We start from the raw sequence: 7,726 nt of genomic DNA on the forward strand, positions 1-7,726 counted from the left end.
GACTAGGAACTCCATGGGAGAGCCTCATACAGGCAGATGCAGCCAGCCCTTTCTAGCATGTGTTTATATAACTGCTAGGTCTGAAAAGACAGGGAGTGACATAAGGCCAGAAAGAAGCATTGGTTGGGAGGGGATGGAGAATGCTGTGTGGTAACTGTTGAGGCTATTTGTGGTTATATGATAGTTTGTGGGCCTGGCACCTTCCCAGGCAGCTTCAAGTCCCACAGACTTGCAGAGTTGATGGCTGGAAGTTGAGTGAGTGGGTGCACCTGGGGGCTTGTAAGAGGAGAGATGACAGAGAGGCCAGTGAAGGGATGAAGAGGAGTGAAAGCTGGTTCTGCAAAGACCTACATGTCCACTTGGGTGAGACCTGGGTGTGCTCCAGCTGGCCACATCAGTGAGAGCCTTGCAGGACAAGGATCACCTAGTCACTCACAGGGCCTGTTTGCTGGAGCACCGTGCCTCCATGGGGCCAAAAGGGTTGTGGATACCCCCTGGGCATCTGCAACAAGTACCCTTTGTTACTGTCCATATGGTGTACATGTCCTCCACAATCATGAGAACCATCATCCCATTTTCTCTCCAGGTATGGGCAGAATCTCTTGGCAAAGTAAGACCCATTCCCCTGGAGGCTTGCTGGCAGGAGCTCAGAAAAACTCTACCACTTTTAGAAAGGGGAACTGAGGAGGATCATGGGATTAACACACACACACACACACACACACACACACACACACACATACACACGTGTGAAAGCCTACAAAAGGTGAGAAAGGTGTTAGGCCCCTGGCAGCAGAGCTGAGAGGCAGTATTGGGCCCGGGACTGGCTAGGAAGGAACATGTCAGAATTCAGCCAAAGCATGCCAAGTGAAGTGCAGTTGGGTAGATGCAGCTCTTGTGATACCTCATTTCCCATGTCTGTAGCGAGCTTCTTTCACCTGTGATGAGTGTTTAAACTGGGGGAGTGTTGGATAGTGGGCATGGAGACAGGGCCAGGATTACATTGGCACAGGGCCCTTTTCAGTGATCTCATTTTCAAGGATGTCTGGGGAAGAAAGGAGCTTAGGGCATTGTGGTAATTGCAGAGAAAGCTCTGTGTGACTGTGTCTAAGCCTGACCCAGTGTTAGTGTGTTGTGTGGGAACAACTGTGCACAGACACTCACCCAAGTGAGTGACCAACGCTGGTGCCTAGTGGTCACACTGAGGCAGGTGGAGGGTCGGCTGATGTTTGCCAGCTGGGGTCATCTCCTGTGCACAAGTCTGAAAAGACCGGGGCGGCATGTGGACAGTAAGAAGAATGAGGGTGGGAGGGAGGGGAATGGGGTGGCTGCTATTGGGGCTGCTTGTGGCCCCGTGGATGCAAATGGGCCTGGCACCTTCCCTGACAGGAACAGAGCCCAAAGACTTGTATTGTTGATGGTAGGTTGGCATGGCATGCTTGTGGGCATGTGGGATGAGAGATGACAGTGAGGCCAGAATTGCCTCCCAGTGTCAAGTGACAAGCTAATCCAAGTGAAGGTTCTGGGACAGCAAGGACCCTGTCCTTTGCTGTCTGTCCCTGTGAGGCCTCCCACCTGTCCCAGAGGGGGAAGGATGATGGGCCTGTATGGGACTCACAGTACTGGGCTGGTCAGTACAAACTTCCATGGAGCTGAGCAATGGGAGCAGTAACTCACCAGCTAATGCCTCCTGTACTGTGTCTAAAATGAAAACTTGAGTCTGGTCGATAAGGATTACTGCCCAGCTTACCTCAATTTCACACCCTCAAAAGTAACCACTGAGGGATCATATCCCATGTACCTTGACAGCAGTGCCTTGTCCTGCTGGGTCTGATACCTCAGGCTTTGGAAAAGGAGGATAAGGATAGTGCAGATTTTCCATGGACTGAGCTTCCAGTTGTGCTTCTGCCACTCTGCTGGTCCTCAGAGCTGACCTATGGGCAAAGGATGTCTATATTCCTGTCCAGTGACCTGGGCCAATTCAACCTGACCACACACAATGGGACCACAGATCTCTACACAGATCAAATGCTTGATTGTATGTAGGTGCAACCTGGAAAAGGCTCATCTGTATGTCTGCTTCCCAAGGGTGGAGGCATCACTCAGAGACTACGAGTACATCTGGTTCAGTGGCCCAATACAAGGGCCTAGCCCCAGACTCCAGTGAGCCCTCAGACGTTCTTTCCCTGTACCTTCCCTCTTCACTTATGCCATGTGCACAGGCCAGAATGCCACCACTCCCTCACGTCCCAACCCTCATGCTCCTGCATCCACAACCCCATACAGCCAAGCCCAATCCTACCTCTGCTACCTCAAACTCAGTTCCCTCACGATTCTCCAAAACCCTTTCAGTCCTAGCCTTGAACACTAATCTCTCCGCCTTTGGTCTCACCCACTGAGCTCACTTAAACCTCAACCTACTCAAGGCTCCTTGTAAACTGTTTACAGCCTCCTGTTCCTCATTCTGCAGTGCAGCTTTCACCACTCGCTACCAGCTATCTTGCTTGTACGCTGCTTACGCAATCTGTCCCCCAAACTCCCTCCCCACTAATGACAAAATGTTATTTCCTAGTGGAAAGAATGCCCTTCAGCCCTTGGTAGGGGTAGGTGAAGTTGCCCACCCCCACTCAAGAGTCTGACCCTGGAGAGCATCTCCATGGCAAACCCACCTGGCGTTTACTACATCATATCATCTCATGACATAAGTGTTCTGCCTGCAGGGCAGATCTTGATGGCATTGGACTAGAATAATTGCATGTCTGAGGTCCAGAATGCCTGACAGCCTACACCTTGGGCTACTTTTTGCCACTAGTGACAAGCAAGTTTGTCAGGACTTACTGTGTCATTTCTCTGCTTCTAGACTCCGAGCTCCTCCAGGACCAGAGACATTTAAGCTTATAAGACAAAAATGCAAAGCCCAGAGGTAGGGACAAACCAAATCTCCTCCTTGGGCTGCCAGAAGGAAAGGACCTTCCTCACCTGCACCATGGCCTCCACACCCACTAAGCCAAAATAGCCAGAGCTGGGTAGCAGCTACCAGGCCATCAGACAAGGCCAAGTCTTCCCTCCAGGTAAGTCAGGGCTCTGTTTAGAGAAGGTTTCTGATCTGTCAGCTCACAACCTAAAAACCTCAAGTCCAGCTGTAACCATGGGCAGGATCACAGGTAAGCAGGAGGTCCTCAAGAGGGATTTGGCAGCACTCCCTATGAACTGCCCTTGCCTGTGCCAACACACACCACATCATGAAAGCCCCCCCCAACTCCAGAGTACATTCTTCAGCAATCTTTACCAACTCCCAATGGCTATGCTTTGGCATAGATCAGAATCCACAGATGCACAGTGTGATCCCCTAGTGCTAGCGATCTCCAGTATCAGAGCAGCAGAGGACATGGCTAGGTGTAATCCAGAGATAAGTGCAAATGGGGAAGGAGCCTTGCGACCCTGGCCCCATCTCTGTCCTCAGCTGTGGCTTTGTCAGTCCCTACACATCCACATCTGAACAGCAGATTCCTTGAGGTCCACGGCCTGACTAACAGGTCCAAGGGACTGCCAAAAATACTCTGGTTCTACCTGAGAAGCATGGCTTGTGTTCCTTCTGAGAAGGAACAGACAGGGAAGGGTCCCCTGGCCTAGTGGTGGGGAAGCAGAAGTGATTGGGAAGGTTCAATGGCAGTGCAGGACTGAGGTACTATTGGCGTTTTTCTCATTGTAAAGCACCTTGATCAAGTGGCTAGGTCCTTTCCCTCTGAAAGGAGGTTAGGAAACAGAGCTTGTGTCTATGCTGTCCTCAGAATGCTGGGAATTGAACTCAGACACTTTCACACAGTAGAAAACTGCTTTAACCACTGATCTACCTCCTCAGTCGTTGGCTTTCTTTTGAGACAATCTCACTATGAAGTTAAAGTCTGGCCTCCAGCTGCTCTCTACCTATCTCTTCCACCTAAGTGCTAGAATTACAGATGTGGCCCAGCCCATCTACTCTTGTTTTCCCCTTGAGATCTGCTTAGAGCCAGGTCATCTTCTAAGTAAGAATTCATCAAGGCAACTTGGATGCAGAAGCATTTCCCTGTCCATCCATGGCTGGCTCAGTCATCTAAGTCTCTACATGAAAGTCAGGCACACATCCATGCTGCGCATCTCCTGGATCTGCCTAAGATGCCACTCCTGTGAATAAAGCAAGGCCTGGTCATTCCCAGAGAGGAAGAAGCCCCAGAGAGTACACTATTGATCCCCTAGTGAGGATGTGGTTAGTAACACAAGCCCTGGACATGTAGACTTTGCACCAAGACCTCAGGTGAGCTTCTTTTGTCCTGAAGTGTGAAGTGGTGGCCTGATTATCTAGCACTTATACCAGTGAGTTGAGAGCCCAGGATGTGGCAGGTAGAAGTGCATGAGGGTACAGCAACAAAGTCCCATTAGGGACTGGCCTAGCCACCCACTTCTTTGTCTAGCACACATAGGTTTTTTGACAGTGTGACAAAAAGGAAGAGGGAACAGAGCCAGCATTCCAAGAGAGGTTTTCTAGGTCTCTGTGTGCTCAGCTGTGCTCTCTGCTGGGCAGTGGCCCTCAGGATGTTGGCATAGATGCATTAGAGTCTCTGGTGTGCATGGTACATGAAACACTTTCAGCTTTTGCTGGCTGCAGAGCAGGCCAACCTGCAAGCAGGCATCAGGCAGCAGGCACAGCCTGGCACTCAACCAAAGACCCTGATGTAGGCTACCCAAGGTAGAAGGTGAAAGGTAAGAGTGGGTTTTACAGACACACACTGAGTAAGAGATCCTGAGGGAGGAACCCGTCCAGCTGTTGCTCCAACCAGCACTGCAGTGGATGGTGCTCAAGTCTGAGACTCAATTTAAAGTCGCATGAGCAGAGTACAAATCCATACATTCCAGCCGAGTGACCTTCAACCAATGCCAGTCTTCGCACTTAAGAATAGTAATTCCTCTCTATAAAATGGGCTTATTCACCACTGGCAGCAAGTATGGCGGCCTTTCGGTCATCACGGTCAGCAAAGGCAGCCTGGAATGTGGCCACCCAATGGTGGTGGTGCCCTATGATGACAGGCCACAGTCTCCTTGCCACCATTGGCCAGCACCTGGAAGCCCACTTGGGTACAGTACCCCAGCTCAGCAACAGCCACTGGCCCAGCACACAAGAATTCTCCTTGGGAGATGGGGATGGCAGCGGCGGCTGGCGATGAGCGGCGGGAGCGCGTGAGGAGCAGGCGGACAAGGCTGGGGGGCCCAGGAGCGCCAGCCGCAGGGCAGAGGGTGGGGGCGCGAGCACAGCGGGCGGCGGCGAGGCGGCAGCAGAGAAGATGGTGGACAGCGACAGCGGCAGCGAGTGCGGCGGCAGTGGCGGCGGCGGCAGCTGGCAGGGAGGCTTCCAGCCCGCACCCCATGGTGGCGGCGAGCAGGAGACGCAGGAGCTGGCCTCGAAGCGGCTGGACATCCAGAACAAGCGCTTCTACCTGGACGTGAAGCAGAACGCCAAGGGCCGCTTCCTGAAGATCGCCGAGGTGGGCGCGGGCGGCTCCAAGAGCCGCCTCACGCTGTCCATTTTGGTGGCGGCCAAGTTCCGCGACTGGCTGCTGGACTTCATCGAGCACTATGGGCAGCTGGGCCCCAGCAGTCCTGAGCAGCTGGCAGTGGGCACAGAGGAGGGCGGCAGGCCCGGCACTCCTCAGTTCAACCACTTTGGAAAGCAGTATGGAGGTTCCTCAAAAGACTTCACATAGAACTCCCCTATGACCCAGCAATCCCACTTTTGGGCATTTACCCAAATGTTTATAAACAAGACCACACTAAAGCTACCAGCACAACTATGTTTATTGCAGCATTATTTACCATAGCTAAGATATGGAACCAACCCAGATGCCCCTCAGTAGATGAATGGATCAAGAAAATGTGGTATATATACACAATGGAATTCTATGCCTCCATCAGAAAGAATGACATTTCCCCATTTGTTAGGAAATGGAAAGGCTTGGAAAAAATTATATTAAGTGAAGTAAGCCAGGCCCAAAGAAACATAGGTCCCATGGTTTCCCTTATTTGCAATATCTAGTACATCTATGAGTCAAGCGGAAAAAGTCAGAGAATGTGATGTTAGGAAAACGAACCCTTAAATATGTATTTTAATGTTTTTTTTCTTTCATGCATGTGTTTCTAACGCATTTATAAGATTATTTCTTTGTTGCTTTGTATGTCCCTCCCGCACAGTGTAACCCCCGCTTTCACTATATTTGATGTCAGTATAAGTTGTGGAGGAGATGGGGACAAACAAGTCGTTTAAGGATTCAGGTGGACCTGTTGCAACCATGAGAAGTACAAAATGTCATGTCAAAAACGAGCTTTACAATGTCAGTGTGTGTGGGGGGAAGGATTGGGTGGGGGGGATGGGGGAGGTTGGGAAGGGAGGTGAAGGGTAAACAAAGGAGGAGGCTGCAATGCTTGGTAAGAAATGTATGCATTATCCTGCCCATGTAATTGTAACCCCTCTGTACAGTATGTTCTCAAATAAAATTAAATTAAATTAAAAAAAAAAGAGCGAGTTCCTGGTGCGCGAGAACTGCAAATACTACCTGGATCTCAAGGAGAACCAGCGCGGCCGCTTCCTGCGCATCCGCCAGACCCTCAACCGCGGCGGCGGCGGCGGCTTTGGCGCAGGCCCCGGGACTGGTGGCCTCCAGAGCGGCCAGACCATCGTGCTGCCTGCGCAAGGTCTCATCGAATTCCGACATGCTCACCAAGCTCATCGACGACTAGGGAGGCGAGGAAGATGAGCTGGCCGGAGGCCCAAGAGGCGGTGCCGGCAGCCCCGGGGGGTTGGGGGGCTGTGCGGGGGAACTCCCGGAGGGCACCTCTATTACTGTGGACTCCAAACGTTTCTTCTTCGATGTGGGCTGCAACAAGTACGGAGTTTTTCTACGTGTAAGTGAGGTGAAGCCGTGCTACCGCAATGCCATCACCGTGCCCTTCAAGGCCTGGAGCAAGTTTGGTGGCGTCTTCTGCTGGTATGCGGATGAGATGAAAGAAATCCAGGAGCAGCAGAGGGATAAGCTTTATGAGTGTCGTGCTGGGGGGGAGGGTGAGGAGTCCTAAGGCGTAGAGGTAGATGAGGATTGAAATGGCAGCTCTCCCCCCTGGCCTCCCCCACCCTGTTACCCGCGTCCCCCATCCCCCATCCCACTGGCTAGTTCCCATTCTTGCTCATTCCCCTGTGAGCTAGTGGAGAGGGAGCCCGGGAGGCCACCAAGGGAGAAAAAAAAAACCTACAAAATTAAAAAAAAATAATATAGTTAAGAGAAATAACCATAAGACAACAGTCTTGAACATTGAGTAAAGCAGTAAAGTTCCAGAAATTGACAGCAACCTGCAAAGAGAGGACAACAGCATCTCCTCACCTGCAAGAGTCTCAGCTTCTATTTCCCACCTGAGGTTCCTAAGCTCATCTAGATAATCCTGAAGGGGATAGATTTCGAGTCTGGGCCCCTAAACACATCTGACTTACCCAGATCCATCTGTGTATAACAGTTGAATTTGTGTTGTACCTGGGTAAATCTAAAGTATCTCTCCAGGCCTAGCCGCCGTTGCAGTGTCTATCCTTCACCTTCATTGTAATCAGCCTTTTGGATCGAGATCTGCACAGAAATTCTTGAGACAGAGAGACCTTTGCAGTTACCCAGTCCTGAGAGTCCAGGTTTATGAAAAGGAATGCAACTTT

The 7,726-nt window shown here is 51.2% G+C and overlaps 1 pseudogene; it reads left to right on the plus strand.

The window, feature by feature from the left end:
• The first annotated feature begins 5,318 nt into the window (after positions 1-5,318).
• Positions 5,319-7,128, plus strand: LOC122127426 (annotated as a pseudogene).
• The last annotated feature ends 598 nt before the right edge of the window (positions 7,129-7,726 follow it).

This window comes from Dipodomys spectabilis, unplaced genomic scaffold, assembly GCF_019054845.1.
Source record: "Dipodomys spectabilis isolate Male_0828 unplaced genomic scaffold, ASM1905484v1 ptg000301l, whole genome shotgun sequence".
NCBI classification, from domain to species: Eukaryota; Metazoa; Chordata; class Mammalia; order Rodentia; family Heteromyidae; genus Dipodomys; species Dipodomys spectabilis.